The sequence below is a fragment of the Oreochromis aureus genome, linkage group 1 (genome assembly GCF_013358895.1).
Source record: "Oreochromis aureus strain Israel breed Guangdong linkage group 1, ZZ_aureus, whole genome shotgun sequence".
Taxonomy (NCBI): Eukaryota; Metazoa; Chordata; class Actinopteri; order Cichliformes; family Cichlidae; genus Oreochromis; species Oreochromis aureus.
The window spans coordinates 41,359,311-41,382,320 of NC_052942.1; the positions used below are offsets into that span (position 1 = coordinate 41,359,311).

The following is a 23,010-nucleotide window of genomic DNA, read 5'->3' on the forward strand; positions in this document are numbered from 1 at the left end:
GTCTGCTATTAAACTGAATCTGGCTCCGTTTAACGTCTTCTCCTCATCACACGCAGAGAAAAATAAAAAATCAACCTGTAGCTGCAACATAAATACGAGCAGCGAAGATATGAAATATTGATTCAATTATCAGAAACACTCAGACGGCCTGTTTACTTTTTCCTTGGACTGAATTCTGAGCGTCCAGATGTGGAGCCGCTGATGTGAGGCTTCCTGGAAATTTCAGGACGTTTTCGGCTGGCGGGCGCGCTGTGGTCAGAGTTCGCCGCTGGTCGTTGCTGTGGTAACAGAGGAGATGGAGACAGGGTTGAGAGAAAGCTTATTTGAACCCAAACCTGGGTCTCTTTTTAAACCTGAGCCGTCTGGTTGCATGAGTGTAACATAAAGTGTGACCGATGGAAACGCCCCGACACCTCTGCATCATCTGCCAGTTTTGTATGGTCACTTTTTTAATTATGTGAATGAGGACGCATTTCTGAATGTCCACACCTGTGACATTCAGAGGTATACACGTATGTGTGTGCATGCACGCCTGCCCTGCACATCATATCGCTTCATCCATTAAACAGAAGGAGGGTTCTTCTTCTGTCTGCTCCTTTTCCTGCATAAAATTTGAGCTACGTACAGATGATTCATTTACTCCATAAATGTCAGCTGTACGTTATTCTTTTAAATATTGATTTCACACGGAGGCCGGAGCGGTGACACTCTGCTGAAGAAGTTTAACTACACATTTAATCTGTGAGCTACGTGAAGAAAAAGAAACACAGTTTCAGTTTTAAAAGGGAAAGTTTGTGTTAATGGACAGTGTCTTTTTTTAAACTGTGAACTCACTGAAAAAAACATTCATGTCTGTGAGTTTAGTTCAGTTTTATTCATTTAGCAGCAGTCACGGCTCTTTGTACTGTAAGACCTACAGTAATACAGGCAGGCTCATTTTACATGTTTAACTACATATTACAGAAATGCTGCTTTAATGAATTAAAGAAATGAATTACAGAAAACGTTCCTTTCCTATGCCCGCTGTTGCATTTTCCAAAGCTGTCCAGTTTGCCAGTTGAGCTCTCTCCTGGGCTGATTCTGGCCCCCGGGCCTTGCGTTTGACACCCTGGCTCTATAAGAAGAACTTGGTGACAGTGGGAAGGAAAACCTCCCTTTTAACAGGAAGAAACCTCCAGCAGGACCAGGCTCAGGGAGGGGCAGCCATCCAAAACACAACAGTCTTTTCAGCACATATTCACACAGACACACACACACACACACACTCGGCCTGTCACAGAGCCACATCGCTGTCATTTCCTCTCTGTGCAGCTCAAGGAGACAATTAGCAAACAGAGGTGACACGGTAAACAGGTGCGAGCCATTATTCCTGGAGCTGGATGAGCGTGGCCACCCCATCCCTCACCGTGATGGGCTGTTACTGTGTGTGTGTGTGGGGGGGGGCATGCTTCATCCTACCCAGTTGTCTGTAATCAGCACGTCATCATCATCATCATCATTGCAGAAACGAGACTCTCTCTCTCTCCGAGGCTCACATTCATCTTTAAATCCATACCTGTCTGCCCGCCGTCCCTCCTCTTCCTCGCTCATAATTACTCCTCCTCTCTCACGTCTCTCTGTTCTTTTTGTTTGTAAAAGACCTTCATCCTGGGAGAGAGGGGGCATCCCGCGCAGCAGAGGGAGGGATGGGGGTCAGGACGGTTTGTAAAAAATTGATTGGTGGTAAAGTGCTAATCAATGAAAGCTGGAAATTCATGTATCAGAGGAGCAGGTATGTACTGGAGCGTACATACTGCTGGTGGCGTGGCGGCGCTGTGCTGTTTAGGAACACGTTTTTGATTAATCAAATATAGCACGCGGTGAGTCACGGCGTGTTGGCTTGTGTCATATCGGAGGTATGTGCCACAGATTTCCCTCATATTGGAAGCAGAGCTAACACATGCTACCCCTGACGTATTCTCACACCATTTCTCACACAAAGCTCGCACACACACGCATGCACAGATGACTTATAGACGCACACACACCAAAGCTGCTGCTCTAACACGCTCGTGCACAGCAGCAGTCAGTCAGAGGTACTCGTGCTGCAGTATTTTCACCCTCTGCTACGCTATACTGCCATTCCAGTTTAAAAAATGCATCACTTCCTGTTCTTTAGTAGACGTGAAACCATTTAAAGTTTAGATTCACAGGTTTGTGGTTCACCTGAGGCTCATTTTAAAGCGCCGTGTTGTGCCTCCGTCCTCTTTGCCGTCTCTTTGTCACACACTAAAGCGAGACGAGCACTAACCCGTCCTCCGCGTGACGGAGCAGAGAGGGCGGAGGGCGGAGACGGGTCAATTTAGCCACAGTTTCCTCTCCGGCGTTGTTGGGTTGAGATTGTCGCTGCTGTGCGGTTCTCTTCCCTGCTGGTATAAATAAGACATGATTGGCATCGCGGTAGAAAAACGCCGCTCGCTCTCTCGCTGACAGCCTTCATTTGCTGGAGGAGTGGCAGACTTGGTGGGAGTTAATGATTATAATTATTTGGCTTTTTTTTACATTGTAGGATAATTATTTAAGAGGTTTGTGTAGTCATTGTTGTAATCAGTAAAGAGAGATTACAGAAAATCCACATGCCAACAGATGGCACTTGGCTGTTGTTGTTGCTTCGTATTAAAGCGAGTACGGCGGCGGCGACGGCAGCCAGGCGACGGCGAGAGGACAATCAGAAAGAGGCCAAATTATTAAACAATTTGTGCTTCATCATAAATCCATTTATCGTATCACTTCATCTCAGCAGCAGCAGCTACCGAGTCACAAACCAGCACGCCGCGGGGGGAGGGGCTTAACCAAAAACCGACTTTATCAGAGAGACGCCGAGGACTGAGCAGCTAATGCGGAGGAGAAAAAAACTGAAAAACCACATGACCTCTGACATCAAAGATCTGACCAGCCAATCAAGAATCAGCTCACTCACTGAAAAAACAGCTGGAATCAGGACGTTTACGGTTAATCTGCGAAAAACAAGCATTCAAACATTTTTATGTTAACGCGGCGTGAACAATGATCCCATCATGGAAACGGCTTCGACTCACACTTCCTGTCATTCAGCGTTTACACCAGCCTTCAAAATAAAACGTTTGAGTCACCTGAAGAGTCAAAAATCATAAATGACAACAGAAAAAAGTTTACGTTACGTGCTGCCTTAAATCTGACACGTGTGCAGAAACACTCACACACACTCACACACTCACACACCACACACACACACACACGCTCACACACACACACAATCACACACACACCCACTCACACACTCACACACACACACTCACACACACACTCACACACACACACTCACACACACACTCACTCACACACTCACACACACACACTCACACACACACACACACACACACACACACACACACACACACACACACACACACACACACACACACTCACACACACACACACACACACTCACACACCACACACACACACACACACTCGTACTCCTGCTGAAACTGTAAAGTCGACTTTTCGACACATTTTCACCTTTGACCTTTGCTTTCAGTTCCTGCAGGCCAGCGGCGGCTCGACTAAAACTTGAGGAACGTAAAACGCCGCTTCACGTCTCCCCGTCATCATGCTCTTCGATATTTCTGTATGTGAGGCGCTGTCCGGGCTCGGCGAGCAACACCGCGCCGCTGCTGCCCTACATTCCTCACTAATTGTATAATTGGAAAAGCTCTCCAAATGAGCAGGCAAGCCCCCCCCCCAACCCACCACCTCTCCCCCACTCACTTAACACCCCCCCAAACACACACACACACTCACACACACACACACACACACACACGCCCTTCAAAGCAAATCACAAAAGAGCATTTTGGGAATAATAATAATTTCAAAAAGCGTCCATTATTAATCCCACACACCAACATCGCTGGCAGCAGCAGCTCCACTGGTTAGCACAGACCCCGCCCCCTCCAACAACACACACACACACACACACATACACAAAGTGTGTATTCATTATGGATTTCCAAATTATTTTCACAATAAAAGAAGCAGCGATTAGATGTTCACAAAGTTAAAGATTAAAATTATTTTTGTTATTATTAAAATCAAAACACTGGAGATTTTCAGGTTTATTCAGAGTTCAGATTGTACACATGCACAGATTTAAAAACCCTCATTTAAAATATTTTATTTCAAAGTTGAGTCAGAAAATATAAAAACCCCAAACATTAAATTTGTGCCGTCACCGATTTATGGAGGTCAAAGTCTGCCAACGACACAGGCGCAGTAAGTAAACAGGATTCCTTTAAATCCACCAAAAATAATATGAAAAATAAAAAGACGCAGTCATTTTATTTTTGTGGGACAGAAATAAAAAAGCAATAAATTATTTATTCCCCCCACCACCACCATCATCATTCTTCCTATTTGATTTTTCTTTATGCATTTGAGCTTCATTATGCAAATGCGGGCAGAATAACTCTGACTGACAGTTTTATATTATTATCGCCTAGATTAGCGAAGCGCCTCCGTTCTGATGAAGCCATTTCTGTGGCGAGCCCGCCGTCGATCAACCAATCGGTGAAAAGTTTGACCCTGCGACACGCTCCGAATGGCAGCAGAGGAGTGTGAGACACACAGGAAAAGCAGAAAAATCATAAACACACAGGATAATTAAAGCCATGTTTTTTAAAAATGTTTATGAATTTTTCATCCCTTGATTTATACCTGAATCACAGGACAGGGGTGCTTTTAATTTGAAAATCTCTTTCTCGATTTTGGCCTTTTGAATCCAGAGGTCCGCCTTAAGAATCAGTGAGCGTTGGCCGTGTTCGTATTTCACTGTTACTGCCACATCCACACAGATAGATTTACGGTGGTTGCCACGCAGGCGCTCATTTCCATGGCTACTGAGGGACGGCGGCGGCAGGGAGGGGGGGTAAAGATGATTTCTGAGGTCATCTGCGGCGTCTAACGGGATTGTGGGCTGCTGTTAAAACGAAGCCGTTAATTAATACTATTGATCAGCAAAAAAATAAAGGCGAATGTGATTTGCATACGGGCCGGGTGATCAATGCATTAACCGATTTTTTTTCCTCTCTCCTCTGAAATCTGATTTCCCGAGTTTTCAAAGTGAGACAGAGGGAGTTCAGACTAATGTGGATCGATTGTTCCTCTCTCAGACAGGAATACAAAGCATTTTATTAGCCAGTGAAGGGTGAAACATACCGGGACACAAGACGTGAGGCTGAACTCGGATTTCTGTCTCACTTCGACAGGAAGACACCTCCCGCTTCCACGTTTTTCTTCACACTTGCAAAGCGTGCGAACACGAGGAGGCGACGCCTCCCAAAATATGTTTTCTGAAAGCAACGACGTGAAGATAAAATAGTAATAATACAAAACATGGATGACAATAACAGGGGGCATGAAAACAAAGCAGAGAAAACGCAGCAGAGAGAGGTGTTAAAAAAGCAATATGTTGTTTTTGCCTCCTTCCTCTCTCGCTCTGTCAGGAGCAGCTTATTATAGCGTATTGATTTATAAAGCTTTAAATGTGATCCTCCATGTCCAAGTCAAGGGCAGGGAGTGAAAGAGAGAGCGAGAGAAAAGGAGGAAGGAGAGAGACGCCTGGAGACGGATAGAGACGGAAAGAGTGTCCACGGCGTGGGGAAGTGGCGGCGAGGCTTTTTCAGAGGCGCACTACAACACAAAAGGGTAATTGTTTTAGCCCAGATGTTGCTTTCGCACAACAAGCAGGATACAATGTTCCTACTGAGCTGATGAGCCCAATCAGTGAAATGATTAAAAATTGATTTTGTCCCTGTAATTACAGTATGTAAACTACTTAGCCGGGATTGCAAAGGAAGTGATTTTCTAATTACGTATATACTCTGGTGTCTAATGATTGGTTTTTTGAAGTAATGAAGAGAGGGTCCTAACGACTCCACTGTGTTCTGTTGTTGAAGGGAGAAGGCAGGAGGAACCGTGTGTGTGTCGGGGAGGAGGGGGGGCTGATGACAGAGCATCGTTAGGGCAAAGACAGCAGGCTCGGATACAAAAGGGGGGGATGAAAATTGAATTTTTGCCAGCCAGCGCTCGCACGATAACACGGGGGCCCTGTGTTCGCTCGCGTTGGATCCGGGAGCTAAATGGAGGCTGCGACTTCTCGTGGGGGTCGCCAGGCCCTGACCGGCCCGCAATCTGGAGCCTGCAATTAAAACCTCACGGGGGTTAAGGATTGAGGACATTGGGCGAGCGCGGGAGAATTAACGGACGAGCCACAGAGAGAAAAGCAGAATGCGGAGCCGCTCGGCCGTTTGCGTGCAGACGGGGAACTTTCAGGAGAACTGAGCCGATCGGGCTGAAAAAGCTGAAAGAGGGACGCCTTGAATTTTAGTTACAACAGCAGTCACCTCAAGGTGCTTTAAACTGCGAGGCAAAGACCCTGCATTCAGGCGACCCCCTATCAGCAAGCTGTTGGCAACAGTGGGAAGCAAAAACTCCCTTTTGACAGAAAAAAACCTTGGGCAGGACAACGCTGTGGAAGAGAGCCAGGTGATGATGCGTGCAGCTTGGTTTAGAGTCGTCTCGGCTCTGTTGTTGATTCTGGAAACATCTGCTGAGACCTGAATGACACAAATGAGTAAATAATACGTTCTTTATGTAAAATTTAGCAGTCAAAAACAAAAGTCGCTGTTAGCCTGTTGACCTCAGTGAGTGATGTCACAGAGTGGTTTCATTAATGAAAACTCTTTCACACGTACAGATGTGACTTGGCTTGACTCATAATGGGACTTTTAAAAATCCCATCATTATTATTTTTACTGTGTGAAACCCCCTTGCTCTTATTTTGAACGTCAGCTAGACTCGTCCCTCCTGGTTTTGGGACTGTCAGGTTGTGACTGTGGCGGTCCTCAGCATCATTCAGCTGCCTCTTCAGAGAGTCCCTCATCCGGTGGTTCGACCGTCCTGCTCTGGTCTGGAGATGCTCTGCGAGCGGTGGGGGTCGCTCTAAGCACCAGGCAGAAGCAGAACAACGTGGAGGACAGATTCACCTGAGAGGCAGCTGCACCTGTGGCTCATTAAACTGCCAGAGACGATGAAGACAGCGAGTGTTTGCAGAAAAGCACCAGCCAAAGGGTCGAGCCTCACTCTGCTGGCATTCCAGGTCCTGCAGACCATATGAGCCTCGTCTGTTCGTTATCACTTCCACGAGTGTCTTTGATTATGAGGGTTTCAGGAAACGCCTCTCAGTGTTAGGAAGGTTAAGTTGGCGTTAACAGCCACTGGGTTTAGATTGAAGCAGGAAGAGGAAAGACTGGAAGACTCGACTCAGCCTTCTGTAGGAGACGACTCGACGAGGCCTCAGAGATGCGACCTTTGACTCAGATCGTAAATTAGAATCCAACATGGAGTCTGGTAAGCGGCAGCTCTGTGGCAAGGCGCAGAGAGGGTCGCAGCGTTGCTCTATCAGACGGAGAAAATAGAGATAAAGTTCGAGGGTCGCAGAAGGAGCACATAAATCACAGCACGCAGAACGAGTCTCCGCCTCCACCGCCGCTCTGCTCGCCTTTGCTGCACTTAAGACATCCAACAGAAGTCAACATGCTTGCTCTGGCTTACCCTCTGTTCAGTGTTGAATATTTAATTATGACTTTATTCATTAATATTTTGAAAAAAATAATGTTTCTGGAGGAATGAAAGGACGTGAGTTAGGCCTGCTGTTATTGGGAGGGAAAGATCTGTGGTTTTGAGTTCCTCGGGAACATTAATAAGTGACAGAAAGCTCGATTAAGAAAGCCGGGATGCGACTAGAAAGAAAAACGACAAAGCTTTGAAACGCTGCCAGAATCACCAACTGCACTCCTCTGACACAGCTGATTGTAAGAGGAGCCGATAGCATAGCTGGCTTAGGCCTTTAATAATTCATTTAGTTAGGCTATGATCTATCATTTTGTACCTTTTGACATGCGATATTGAAATTTAATATTGCATCAATACAAATGATGTATTGCCAGTCGTCGAGAGAAAGGATGTGGATTGCAAAAGGATCTCTGCAAATGTCTTTTCTCCCTCTCTTTCTCTCTTCCCTTTCCAAAGCTTCATTGTACTCGAGTAGAAAGGCATAAGAGAAACATCTGTCTTCGCCCCCCCCGTAACTCTCCACTTTGATATGTGTGTTTAAAAAAATGACAAGTGAAAATGCTCAGGGAGAAAGTCTCCAGCTCGAGTCTGAGCGGCTCAGAGGAGACGGGTGGGGGTGGAAGCGAGGAGCAGAGGGAACATGACAGCGGCGGCTCAGGGAGAAGCGTGTTGTCGAGATCTCTGACACGGCCCTTTAGAGCAGCGAAATCCCGCGGGCGGTGATACTCGGGGACCAAAACGAGAGAGAGGTGCACGGCACCTGTCCATCCTGTGAGGTCATTACAGACACACCTGCCCTGAACGCTGCCATCGCATGTATACACGCTGGTGGCGCTGCTCCTCACTTCCTGTCGTAGTTCTTCTCTTCCTGTCAAACACAGCCAGAGTTTCTAATAATCAACTCAGTGTGCGGTAATCTTTGCAAGCCCAAAGCTCAGCTGGATCTCCATGATGTCGCAGAGAGGGGCTACAAGCCCCACCCACCTGCAGTGAGTGGCAGCCAATTAAAAGAAGAAAGTCTTAAAGTGGGAGGAGCTTTTTTCAGAGAAAGGAGGGGCTGTACTGGGACCCGGGATCAGAAAAAGAAGCCTCATTCTGAACTGTGAATCCTGCAAAGCTGCTCTGGATCAGTAATGAATTCAGAGACCGTTAGCCTGGATGTCGTACGGTGCCGTGTGCCTGGATAAGTAGCTGTCAGTCAGTCTGGGGTGGTCGCGTGTCTAACGTGAGCTTGCGGCTGATAGGAGGAATAAATTAAAATGCATCCTTGCTATAAACACAAACCAGAGATGATCTTTTCACTTGTTATTTTCACTTGTCCGAAAATGATCGATGATAATAAATCAGTGAAATGGATGAAAGGTGGAGGCTGAAGGAAGCTTCAGCTCCCAAACCTCCAGAGCCCGAGCAGAAGAAATGCACAGTTCAAACACGGCTCATGGCGACCTGTCGAGGGTCAGGGTGAGTTCAGTTTGTGCCGCACATTAACCAGACACGTGTTTGGGATTCAGGTTTTTCCATTTGGGCACTTCAATCTTTTCTATAGAAAAGATTTCACGTTGATCAAAGCAGACCCTCAGACTAACCCAGCACGTGTTAGCGGGGTGAATAAAGTCATGTTTTCGAGCTCTTGTTTGTCGGCATTGGACGTATTTAGGCGTAAATGTAAATCGAGGCGTTCGTTGGGGGAGGGTGCACAGGGGCTCCTGCTCTGCTTCTCTGTGAGACGCAGACGCGCTCGGTGTGAACGGATCCTCACACGGCTTCATCACCATCCTCTGACTACCCATGCCACCCTGGCTGTAATAAAATACGGCGTCTGATCGGCCTGATGATTGCAGATGACGGCGTTGATGATGATGGTGATAGTGTCTGCGACGATAAAGATTACGACTGTGTGCTCATTACAGACGTACACTGGTAACTTATTACAAACCGGGCTGAGACGCGCTTCCTCTGCGGGTGTAAAACGCTACGTTTCCACGAACAGATCTAACATGTGACTCTTCGGTGTTACACAAAGCTTTGTCTGAATCAGAGGCGCTGACCTGTGATTCTGTGTGTCACGCTGATGACTGCACGGTTCTGTGTCATTCACGCCGCATGTGTTTGCATTTGCATCTCAGCGTCACTTAAACTGCAGCTGTTTCTCAAACATGCCATCTCACGTCCAAGACATTTTATCAAAGTAAAAATGTGCTCCTCGGCGCCGCACGTGCACGTTGACCTTTAGCCGTGCCCTGACACCGCTCTGAACACGGAGGACGTCTGCCGCCCTCCCAGGTGTCTGAGCATGTAAACAGCGGGGTGGAAATACCCGGCGAGAGAGAGAATGAGGTGCGGTTGGGAGGTGCACCGGGTCGTGGTGTGCCTCCCTGCTCTCAGCCTTATGTCAAGGCTTTATTATCTCACCTGCCAAGGTCCCGACCTGCTACAGCCAGCATCTTCTCCTCTCACCTTCCACCAAATCATCATACAGCAGCCGGGCTGAGACACAGCTCAGTGCACGCTGCCCTCGTCATAAACACTTTCATGCACAGAAAAATCCACATATGAGAAGATGCTGCTTCGAAGCTGGTTTGAAGAAATCATCCACCGTGGAGGCCGTTTATAGATCCCTGACAAATTAAAAATGTACAGTAACGCATTTGAACCATTTCTTATTTGTTACTATTTCCAAAATCTGCAAAACCTTTGGACTCTTACTTCGAAGGTTAAGTGTGTGTGTTTTTTTTTTAAACATGGAGGCAGAGGCTCACACGTGTAGGACACGAAACTGAATTAATTTTAGAACAGAACAGCTAATATTACTTTTGTAAACTGACACTTATTTAAACTGATATAAATAAAATAATATTTATTAATGATGAGTAATGTTATAATTTTACGTCACAGTGGAATAAAACTTTTTCTGTGTTTTATAAAAATGAATCATGTCTGAAGACACGATGGTGATGATGACACGTCTTCTGTGTCACGTATTAATTATTGATGTTATTGCTGTTTTATCGCTGGTCACGGAGCCTGTTCTCAGGCAATTGTGAGGTCAGTCCTAGCAGCACTGCGCTGACTACTGCGATGTCCACACCGCAGACCACGATTGGCTCGTGTCTTGTCCTCTTTGCTTGCTGATTGGCTCTTTGGAAAAACCTCGTTCTAAGGTTTTAGTGGTTCAGGTGTGCAGTAAGCTTTATGCACGTTAACTAGCTAACAAAGACTAGTTTGGATCAGTAAGGGTTATTTGTCTCCAGTTTCCCGTTACTGATGTCATTACAATCAGGATTAAATGTCTCCCCGTCCATAAAGGCGCCACTCTCTCTGTGACTGCGTATGATGTCATCGTGGAAGAAATCGTTCCTCCAAACGTCCCGTTTAACAGATGCCGATCCCATTTCCTGGTCATCCCGAGGACCGGACTGTCTTTTCTTAAAGTCTTTGTTCCCTTGCACACTCTTTCCTTTCCTTCCTTTCCTCCTGCCTCAGGGGTGCGTTTGGCAGGTCGACACCTCAGCAGGTGGGGTGTTGTGGGCCAGGTGACCTTTGTCTGTCATTGTTTTGCTCCTCACACCTCACCCAGGGAGCAGGGAAGGAGCTTAGCGTATTCCACCTGCCACCGACTCCACCATCGGCCTGCTCGATATCGGCGTTCGGCGGGTGAGCTCGGCGTGCCAACGGAGAGCAGAGAAACTCTCAGACGAAGCCAACGGTCGGAGTGGCCTTTCCTTTGATCCCGCCCGCAGCCGTCGGAAAAGCAGCTGAACGAACCCCGACGCTAGATTCCAAATGCGATTTGCGTTCCTGCGCGTGGCATCGGGAGATAAATCAAACGCACCTTGAGTGAGTAAGGGGACAGAGATGAAATGAAATACCCAAACGCCGCCTCCACCGGGGCCTGATTGAGTTCAGGTGGCTGGGAAGTGTCTCACCCAGGGCTAGTTGTCAGTGAAGGATCTGCTGTCTTCTCGCGCGTCTGCGCTGCAGGCGAGCCGCGCCACGCTGGGCGGGCCGCTTTGACGGATCTTCGCGCGCCTCCCGTGTTGTGGGGGGACAGGCCGTTGACACACTTCATATTTCACAAAGCAAGGTCTGAGGAAGAAATGAAGATTGATGCGTGGCGACGCATCGCCTTTTCCTTCCATATATTATCATTTACACATACGTGACATCCCGAGCACGACGGCTCAACTACATATACATGGCCGCGATCCAAGGCGGCGTGCACGCACGCGCTCACGTGGGAGGGGGCTTCCTCTGTTATTAGAGACATGTGATACAATTGCATTTGATCTCCAAATAAACAGGGAATCAGTCCATCTCCTCGGTGAAGATGGCAGATGTGATGGATGAGCACATTAGCATTGAGGACAACATTAGATTTGCTCAAAATTATTGATCTTTTGTTTGTGAGCCAAGTCGGCGATAAATAACAGTGCATGGGAGATGTGACTCATTATCACGGTGCCAAAAGCCTGACAGACCTCTGTCAAAGCACTCTCTCCTTCCCCCCGCGCTCTTCCTCCTTCCTTCCTTCCTTTCATCTCCGTCACTATGAACCAATTTAATCTGTTTTTAATCCTTCGCTCTTTTCTGTCAGAGCCGCCTTTAAACGCAGGGCCTCACTGTCACTATCTGATTCCCTTAAAATTTTAATCCCGCACTGATAACCCTGTATTATTACATGTTACACACACACAGGCAGGCAGGCAGCAGGACACTCACACACACAGATAAATATGTACACACACACACACACACACCGTTTAGTGGCTCTCTTAGTGTTTTTATTCCTTTTTACCTTCTTAGTGAAGAAAAAATCCTTTTATCACACAATGGGTAATTTATATCCATTACCAGCGTTTTCAATCCTTTTCAGCACGGCTGTCACTGCCTTTGGCACACTCGTGATTAATGTGATCTAATAATAGTCTGCCATTATATTTCCTTTAGTAAAACATGTACCAACATCCTATTCAGCTCCACGAAATTCATTGCCCCTTAAAATATTTTCCCCTTTTCGTTTAAAGACAAGATTGCTGTTTTTTTAATGCTCCTCGGCTTCCTGTGAGGAGGTGATTATTTGTTGGTGGTGGTGGGTGGGGTGGGGGGCTTTTTGTAGACACTTTGGAGAACGATGAGATTCATGATTCAGATACTTCAGGTGTTTGTGTGAAACGGTTGGTGTGAGCAGGACACCCCCCCCCCCAACACACACACCTGTAACCTGCTGTCTTCACCTCGTGGGGTTAAGTTTGGGTGAGACTTGTGTTTGTGTAGACACGACAAACATGCCATGACATTTCCCCCGATGTACCGACCATGTTTCTAATGTTTCTGATATTTCTTGTGTTTTCAGTGCTTCTGGTATTTCCGATGTTTCTCATATTTCTGGCGTCTCTGGCATCTCGAGCCTCGTCACGAGGCTGCTGCAGGTCTCTGTCTCTGCCTTTATAGAAATAAACACGTCATCGGTCGTTCTCGGTCTCTCCATCGGCTCTGCTCACGTGCAGCTCGCCTTTAGACTCTCTGTCAAACCTTCAGCTTTCACTGCGGGCAGTTTAACACTCGTCCTCCATCTTCCTGTCCTAAACACAGTCAGCTGGCTGAGTGGCTTCCCCCCTCTGTTTTTATTTTTTAATCAGGATCAGAATCAACTTTGTTGACAAGTATGTAGACGCATACAAAGGACCTGGGCTCTGGTTATTTCTTTGCTCTGAGTGTAACAGAATAGATAACAGACAGCAGCAACACACACAGCATATTTATATGAGCAGTGAAGCAGAGTGTGAAGATGCTGGAATCAGTTATGGAATAAATAAGAGATAATAACTTTTTCCTGTGTATACAGTATAGACGTGAGGACTTTATATAAAACTAATTTCTCTAGTTTTGTTTTTCTTTATCGATGGAGTACGCAGAGCTGAATGCTTCCCTGTTTTTAGAGTAATTTCGAGGATGACGCGTGAATCAGGAAACCTGATTCTGTTTTCTTCTAACCTGAGTGAGATCGGTAGATCGGTTTCCTCTGAAGAACTCGTGTGGTCGAGCTCATCTCCAGTGCTTTGCCTTGTTTCATGCATTGTGCTGAAAAAGAATCAGGGATCATGTGAACGCATGAATCATTTGTGGGGTTTGATTTTTATATAGTTTAATATTAGAATCAAACACTCGACCGCAAACCAACTTGTTCTCCTCCTTTTGTTCTTCCTTTCTTTTTCTTTGGCGAGCAGGTAGTGATGGAGAGCAAAGATGCTCCCCATAGAAAGGATTACGTGCGTGCGTGCGTGTGTGTGTGTGTGTGTGTGTGTGTGTGTGTGTCTGTGCGTGCGTGCGTGCGTGTGTGTGTGTGTGTGTGTGTTGCTGGGGAGGTGGTCCAGCAGTGGGCTCTGTTCCCTCCCAGCCGGACAGCCTGAGCCAGTCTGCCACTCATGGGGCACGTTTCAGATGGGGCGGTGCCAGCGCTCGCACACACACACACACACACACACACACACACACACACACACACACACACGTTCCTGGCTCCCTCCCACAAAGAGGGTTAACCCTTACTGGGTTCTCAGACTTGTATCCAGGATGAACAGGTGGTCCCACAAAACATGGGCATCCATTTCCTCATGTCTTATCCTGCAGAGTGTGTGTGTGTGTGTGTGTGTGCTAGAGAAGGGGAAGGGGTGGGGATGTGTGGAAGGCTGGTGCGCATGAATGTGTAGCTTCACTACACCTTTTGTGTGTGTGTGTGTTGCTCTGTGTGTGTGTGGACATCAGATGGCCGTGGTGACAAGAACAATATTACATCCAAGTTTCATTTAGCGGGGACGGTGGTGTGTGTGTGAGCGTTTGTTTGTGTGTATGTGTTGGTCGGCTCCTGACCCCTGACCCCGACTGCACCAAACACAGCTGTCAACCCCCACACACACACACACACACTTGCCCCTCTTGTTTCCTGAAGCTCTGCGTCCTGATTTGTCCATTAAAGATAACTTGTTTTGAGCTGACACCCCCCCCACACACACACACACAGCTCCCTTCCCAGCAGTGAAAATCGAAGGTAACCCTCTTCTGAGGAGAAAACGGTGCACTCGGCTGTTTAACACATTGGCGTGGGGACGGCGAGGGCGTGTGAGGTGGTGCGTTTGGTGAGGCACTTACAAGTTTATCACCTGACCGCTGGCTGGGAGCACCCCTCATCCCCTCACCCCCTATTTGCTCTTTTGTGATCTGTGTCTCAGCCCCCCCTCCCCCCAGCCCCGTGTGAAATAGACATTTTGAAAGATATGAGTAAGTAAGCAAAGAGAAGGCGAGGAAGGCGGCGAATGCAGCAGAACGCAGCGAGGAGATAAACATAAACAGAGCGCAGAGAAAGAAAGAAAGAAGGTTTCTCTCTGAGTCAGCGGCTTTTAGTAAAGTCTGATTAAACGAGGTAGGAAAGCGCTCGGGGTAGTAAATAACAGAGGTGTCAGAATGTTGCTTAATGACCTGGATATCTGCTGCATGAAATATGGATCTGCAGCTCTGTGCAGGAGCTGGTTTCTCCTTTAAAGCCTTAATGTGCAGGGCTTCGGTCTGAACCTGAGAGCGAGAACCAGCTTTGCTTTACAGTATCAGTAACTTCATATCACCGGCATTATCTTTGCTCCCATGAAGAAACAACATTACAGCCAGTCTGAGTGAAGGAACCTGTTGGAATCAGCGTCTCCGTGCACTCTGCTGTGGTAGGCTCACTCTGTCAGCAGAGGGCCGAGATGCCGCCCTTCGGTCAGGATTGGCATTTTGAAGTTTGGCGTGGCGTTTTCGTTTTTAATTGGAGGTGATGTTTCCGGCGCGGTGGAGTTACCATGTCTGGCCCTGTGTGATGTTACAGGGAAGCACATTTTGTCTGACGTCCCTCAGTGATGGTGGGCTTTATGATTTTATTGACGATGACAAGTGAACTGTTCTAAAAATGGGTTTAACAGCCAAACATGAAACGCATGTTTCATATGGGAGACGGACTGAGCTGAGAGGTTTCTGTCACATTTCAGGCTGCTTATAGAGCTAATGACTGGCTGTGGCGCTCGCTGCCTGTGCAGAGTCTGTGCTAATGGTGGCAAAACCACGACTTGTACTAAAGTGTCCCGCCCCAGTCATCAGATGTCGAGTTAAAGAAGTGAGTGCGCTTGGCTGAGAGAGGCTGTCGTTAAAGACGACAGCATCCATATTTTAAAGATCATCCACCTCAGCGTCAGTCTCACTTTCTATGTTAACTAACAGCACTTTTAAATAAAGAAACCAAAGTTGACTTTAACTAATTTAATTACATGTGAATTTGTGACATACCCATATGGAAAAGATATATATATGAATCTTAAAAAGTTTGTTTCTGTTTGTGTGAAACTTGTATGAAAAGCATACAAGAGTGAAAACAGATATAAGATCCCCAGAAGAATTATATAAATTCAAACTTGTATGTTTTGGATACTTACTGAAACAATATATGAAAGTGGCCACTTTCATGAGTAAATCATATAAGCCTTATATGATTCACTATATGAAGTAGGCCACATCTTATGCAAGTCTTTACTATTTCTTCTCCATATGGGTAAGCACACTGTAAAAAGTTAAATTTCCTCGATCGGGTTCTGCCGTCACATTTGGATTGTTTGGGTTGGATGTGTTTCAGCCTTCGTCGGGCTGAAGGACGGAGAGAGTTACATTCTGGCTGTCCGAGCAGTCAGTGACCGCACACAGGTGTGAGAGCATCAGCTCACCCCCCTCCTCTTTCCAGGGGGGTGGGGGGAACCCCTTTCTGAGGAGGGGATTCTGGAGGCGGAGAGTGGCGGTGGAGGCGGACTCAGCACTTTTTCATCTCCTCTCTCTCTCTGTCTCTCGCAGGGCTCCCTGATCAGCGGCGAGCAGAAGCGGAGCTGAAGCCGGCTTACGGCGCTGAGCACACCGTCACCATCACGCTGTCTAAGAAAGCACCCCCACCCACCTGCTGAGGTGACTGTCTGAGGTGACTCAGGGCTTTCAGGGGAGAGGAAGTGAGGCGGGGAAGGTGGAGGGAATAACTGTGAGTGGTTTGGGTATTTATAGGTCGCAGCAGTGTGGTGTGAATGAGTGAGGCTCAAGTGCAGGAGGAAGGAAGGAAGGAAGGAAGGAAGGAGAGGAGAAAAGATGGAGAGGAGGGGAAGTCTCTGCTGAGCCCATTATGATGTGGCATGTATGGGGTGATGATGACGATGGTGTCGCTCACTGAGCAGCTGGACATGCGAGGAGACTGCATGAGCATATCGACAGATAATTCCTCTGTAATCCCGTTAGTGAGCCGGTGTCGTGGTTCCTCCAAGTCCAAGCTGCTGCGTCGCACCTCTGCTATCTCAGCCGTCTGTGCCGGTGCGCGGCGGGCCTGCGTTACGTAACATCGATACGCCCGTGCGTGTGACCTGACATAAAGGTGAGGGGGCGGGTCAGGCCGGTCGGGCCGGCCCGACGCTCCGAGGATGCGAGGTTAGTTCACCTAGTAGATATTTGTTGTGCAGCTGCGGAAATGCCTTTGCCTCATATCGGGAATATCTAGCCGAGGTGTAGAGGAACATGTTGCGTTCGTGTGTTAAGAGCAGGCCCGATACATGCAGATTTATTTCAGCTGGTATTAAAGTGGGGACGGGGGCGGGGGGCTGAACTCTCCTCACATCACCTCTCGTGCTCTCCTCTGCCAATTTTGGATGCCGACACTAAACGGATCAGCAATAATTCAGATGGGACTGAGAATATATAGATGTGTGTGTGAGTGTGTGTGTGTGTGCCATTGTAAAGTCAGGAATTATGGCAAAAAACGTCTGAATAATTTAGTGCTCACATTAATTTTCTGATGCCATTCTTCAGACTCTGACTGCGTCACTCTAACAAATGCGTATGTCGGAAAGTTCAGGGGATTTTGGAGAGTGCCTGTGAACAGTGAGTGATGGCAACCAGCCGGCTCTCAGCTCCCTCTTGTCTACCAACAGCTCCGTGTGAGCCCTGCGCGCCATATTCTTTTCTCAGAACTAACACGGCGGTGAATCGAAACAAAAAGGCCACATATTTTATTTATGTGTCAGAAGTGTGGTGAAAGGAGGGCCGGGGAGGGAGCGGGGCGTATCGCTCTATCTGCCGGCTGATATCACTCCACGCGTGCGGATCAATTCTCTCAGACAGAGGGAGATGAGAAAGGAGGAGGGAGGGAAGTAAGGAGAGCTGGAATGGCGGTCGTATTGATCGGTCAAAGAAATATAGCGTTGCGTGATTTGCTTAAACGTCCGCATAAACCTGAGCTGTCAGAAGTGGGGAGGCAAACGTTGACGTTTGGCCACGCGGGCACACGGAGTGTGGCTTTTCTGCTTGGCTAAGCTGTACACGGCCTCTTACATCCACTTCATGTGGACACAGCAAAGTGGGACGCGCTTTCTCAAACATGTGGCTTCAAATGACCAAAATCTTCTCATCAAAGCACCTGCAGAGACCCATCTCAGTGCAGTGAGTCCACAGATCAGCTTTATGCGGAGCTTTGAGCGCTGTCTCAAACTCCAGAGCTGAAAGTGACAAAAGCTGCAGTTCCTCTGACGTCCAGCAGAGGCAGAAGTGAGTCGGTCCCCACAGGCTCCTTTCCAGCAGAAATAAACACGTTTACAGCCTGATACACAACATGTGTACGGAGGAGGATGTTTCCGTCACTCAGCTGTTTAAACTGAGTTTACATGTTAGGGGCGTGGCCTCTTTGACTGACAGGTGCATGGTGGCACAGGTGGCCGTAGCTGCTAGCTGTCTCCTAACTTCACCTGAGCTAACTGCACCGTGTTTGTGCTGTTGGAGCATTTTTAATGACATCATGTGACCAATAATACGGCTGCTGTGTGGTCACTGTACTAATAGACCGTCCAAGAAGGCGGAGCTCCAGTTTAGGTGAGTGAAATTCTAAGATTTTATTTCTAACACAAGTTCATTAGTGCTATTATAATCATATTTAAGACGCCTGCCCAGCAGGGCTGATGTTCAAGTCACAGTTTAAGGCCAGAAACCAAAGAAGACCCTCAGCATTTAAGCTTGTCTGTGGCAGACTTTGGACCAGTCTAACCCCAAATCTGTACCAGGACATCTAGACCTTAATCCCCGTAAACACGGCATGCAGCTGCAGCTGCGCAGGCTCGTCACTCCGTCAGCAGCTACAGCAACCTTAAGCTAAAACTTCAGCAACATGTTTATCAGGCTGAGATGAACTTGTTTTATCTCAGAAATACTCAGAGAGCAACTTTGTGCCAGAGATTTGATAGTGAGTCCAGAACGGTCTCACTGGGGCGCAGAGACGAGCTCTGTTCCTGTCAGCGAATGCATACCTGGCACAAGGACAAGAGTGGACGGGGGAATGAAATTAAAGAGCAGTTAAAGAAAACTGGAGAAAAGAGCAGAGAGTGTGCACGGGGCCATAAAGGGGATAGTTTAACCATTGATCGAGAGCAGCGGTGGAAATGGCAGCTGTAAATCAATTTTATCTTGGAGCAGCTAAAGAGTGTTTTCTAATGAGGTTAATGCCACGTAATGGCTAAATTCCTCTGCTTAAAAGATGCCCTCAAGGTGGTGGCGAGAGATAGATGTCGCCACGGAAAGCTTAACACCTCGCATTCAGCGCCGAGCCGAGGGACGCCGTTTCTTTCATGGAGTTTCTCTCTTAAATCATTTTATTTGTCGGAGGGTTTCAGCAGCTCTTTACATCATCCGGGACGCCTTCCTCTGGGCGGCTTGTTTTATCAGCACACAGAGACGACCACGGACTACGCCGGCCGCTTGCTAAATTATTCATCTGCCGTCCACTTCAGGTGTGATGAGTTCCTCTCCAACTGCAACTACAGCAACCAAAACAAACACACAAAGCACTCAGAAATGGCCATCGGTCGGCTTTAACTCACGCTGTGTGTGCGTCCTCCTGTTGCTGTAGATGCAGAGGCCTGGCTGGGACCGGCCCATCGCTCTGAAGCTGCTTGGCTCTAACCTGAGCCAGGTTTGGGTTATTTAGGCTGACCTCTGACAAGTCACAGCGATCTCGTTGTTATAGCTGTGTGTTTGGTGGCAGCAGGCTAACCAATCTGCTGCCTGAGGTTATGCATAAAGCAGTTTGATTGGATGCTCTTTGACGCTCCTCAGCCTGACCAACAGCCCTTTATGGCTGACACCTTCCTGATGTGAACACACTGGTTATCGACTGGTCTGCAGCCAGTACTGGACTTTACCTGAACTGGTTTCATGTATTTCTAATGTGGACCTTCAGGGAAACGGAGGCAGTCGAGCGTTATTCTTTGGTTTCAACGCTGGCGTATCGGGTAAATAACGCCGCGTGGCAGCAGTGGCTCACAAAGTCTCGTCGCCATCATCTGATTTTCTCAGAAACCCCACACCAGGGCTGAGGGCGCGGTACTACTTTGGGCATTCAAAAAGCGATGAGGCTCACATACGCAGGTTAATTTTTCTCTGACGGTAATCACAGAGTGCACAACAGGAAAATAATACAAGCAAACACGTTTTCAGCCAGTACTTCTGTCTCCTCAGCCGGCGTTGGGCGAAGCACTTAGGGTGGAGCGATGAAATTCAACAACTGATACAACCTCAGCTGATATGCACAGGGATTCCCACAGCTTCCTGTATCTAGCCTAATCACAAGCTAGCTAGCTAGCATGTCAGCAGACGCAGACACGTTAAAATATTACATTACACAAATTACATTAGTTAGTAATGGAGGCGTGAGGAATCCTCTTTGTCTTCAGCGAGAGTGATCCAAGGAGTCTGTTAGCTGTAAACTAGACTCCTCCATAAGGTTGCTAATGGAAAACAGCTCCCAATCAGCAAGTGTTTTTTTGTGATTTGGACGCATTACGGGTGCATTGAACAATCGCATTATGGGAGCGGCTCGGAGGATTCAGGTGATGCCGAACAGGCTTCCTGATTCCCCGTTATTAAGGAACCCATCACAGGCGCGCTCCACGTACTGCAGCAGGATCTTAATTACATGTTATTAAAGCTCAAAGTTAAAACCAGCAGAGCGCCTCCGCGCCGCCATGGCAGCTCTGACACTTTGGGCGTGGCTGGCGAAGGACGCTGTGAGTCCGCTCTTATACATACCTGGGCACCTTTATGGGTGGAAGTGACTCAGTTTGCAGAAAGACCAATCAGAGGCCGTTGTTTTTGAGAAGGCCGACCGGCTCTTATCGCTTTTTTATTCGTCTTTGATTGAGTCACAAGGGACTCGTTCACGCCGAATGGTCTCAGCCACATTTGTGACGTGAGCCAATCAAAAGGCGCCCTCACAAACGGAGAGGAGCGGCTCCTTCCTGAAAGATATCTGAGCCTGAAACTGAAGGCCGATCACTCTGACTCCAAACTGGTCCAGTAAACACTCTCCAGTCCAATCAAATCCAGTCCTGTGGGTTTGGGGGCGGGGCCTTTGCGGTTGCGTGAGTTTTTGTGGGTCTGCTGTGTGTAACGGCAGTTGGGTTGGTGCCAGGCCACGCTGCATTGTAATGATCGATATGATTCACTTCCTCCATCAGTGACTGATTGGTTTATTATAGCACATGCGCTCATTCACCACTGAGCTGTGTGTGTGTGTGTGTGTGTGTGTGTGTGTGTGTGTGTGATGAGCACATAAATCTGTTATGAGGCCGGATTTGAAAACGTGAATGCACAGGTGCTTTAAGGCGGTGCTCTGTGCAGCCATGGAAACACAAACGTGTGTGTGTGTGAGAGAAAATTGAGTACGACCGGCGTGCTGCATGAAACTTAAGGAAAGTTCATCTCCACAGACCTCTAGCATTGATCACTGGGGCCCTAAAGCTATTATCATGATCTAATTAGGTTTAACATAAGTCTGTGTCACGGCCCGGTGCAAGGCTGCCTTGTCCCCAATTCCACACTTTCACAGCACCCCAATTTAAAAATAGCACACATGCACCACATGAATACTAAGACTTTGTTTCATTTACACTTTAATGTCAGACTGAGGTCTGAGCAAAGAGAAATGATGTAATCCACGAGGCGCGGAGCGAGCGGGGGGGCGGTAACCTCCCAGGTTTCCCCTGTCGGTGCTCTGATGATCCATCAAAGGGAGAAAACACAGGCTGCGTTTTGAAATGTTAATCTGGAATGATGTTGTGTTCATCGCCATACTGTGGGCGTCGCTTTAAAGAAATGGGTTAATATTCATTTCTGAATTTCTTTCTTAAATGAGTTATAAAAAATGCAAATCTGGGACAATCGGACGAGCGCTCCAGTGCCCCCACTCTAAGATGGGAGCGCCCCGCCAGCTCCAGCCTTTTGGGGACATGTTTGCACTGATATTGTCTTTGATTGGTTGTTGAGACTTATTGTGACTGCACAGGGTCAGGGTCGGGTCCGGGTAGGGCGCTACCTTTAAATGAACGCTCTTACAGGCAAAAGGTGTCGGCGTGACCACGAGTGGGTCATCAGCGACCGGGTGTAAGTTTAATCAGGCAGAGTGTGTGTCTGCGCTCGCATGAGTCAGAGATGATCTGAATACGAGCAGGAGGGGGAAGCCGCTGACCTAATAAAGCGACCTTTAAGGTGTACCCATAAATAGAGCTGTCAAAGAAACAGCACCACTATAAGACACTGTGTTTAATGTGCTCTGTGTAGCTTATATGTGGGTTGAGGTGTTTTAATAATTACCTGCTCCGACACCTTATTCATTTTCAGCGGCGTGCACGGCCGGCGCGGTGGGTGGCTGAATGCGAGTGGTTGAGCACACACTGAACACTGTTTCCTCTTCACAAAGCCACTTTTCCCTAATATTGTACAGTCTGTGCACCAGGGCCAGCCTTAGGAGCTGTGCTTCTGCAGACCCCCCCCCCCCCACATACAGGGAAACACAAGTGCAAAAAAAACCCAGCGTTAAGAGGAATCCCCTCCCTCTCCGCTGCTCCCGTGTCCTCTGTATTTATGAATAGTGGTAAGAGAGAAACGCATATCCCCCATTCAGACGCGTTCGTGGTTTCTGAAGGACCACTCTGGCCAAACGAGGACCCCCCCACCCCCCTTTTGATTGATATGTGAAATCCGTCTCTCCCTGCAGCTCTAAAGGCAGACCCTGTGTGCGTCTGAAAGGTGCTCATTGTTGAGCGGAGACCACTTTGTCAAGAAACAATCCTGTTCCCAAGGAAGCTGAGCATGTCTTAAAAAAGATACAGGCCCTTATTGTGTACATTGGGGAACTTTAATTTTGTGTGTGAGGTCATTTTAATCCTGATTAATTTTTATAGTAGCGCTTGTAGTTCAATGGCTGGTCGCCCTAATGCTCCAATGGAAGGAGCAAAATAAAGGAAGAATGGCAGAGAA

At 47.6% G+C, this 23,010-nt stretch overlaps 1 protein-coding gene across 6 annotated transcripts in view; it reads left to right on the top strand.

Annotated features, from left to right (window-relative positions):
* Positions 1-23,010, top strand: part of znf536 (zinc finger protein 536) — a 191,108-nt gene that overhangs the window by 34,961 nt on the left and 133,137 nt on the right. For all 6 annotated transcript variants that reach the window (XM_039614233.1, XM_039614238.1, XM_039614230.1 and 3 more), the window contains one exon: positions 16,525-16,632. The gene's annotated coding sequence lies outside the window, so the exon portion shown is untranslated. The remainder of the gene's footprint in view (positions 1-16,524; positions 16,633-23,010) is intronic.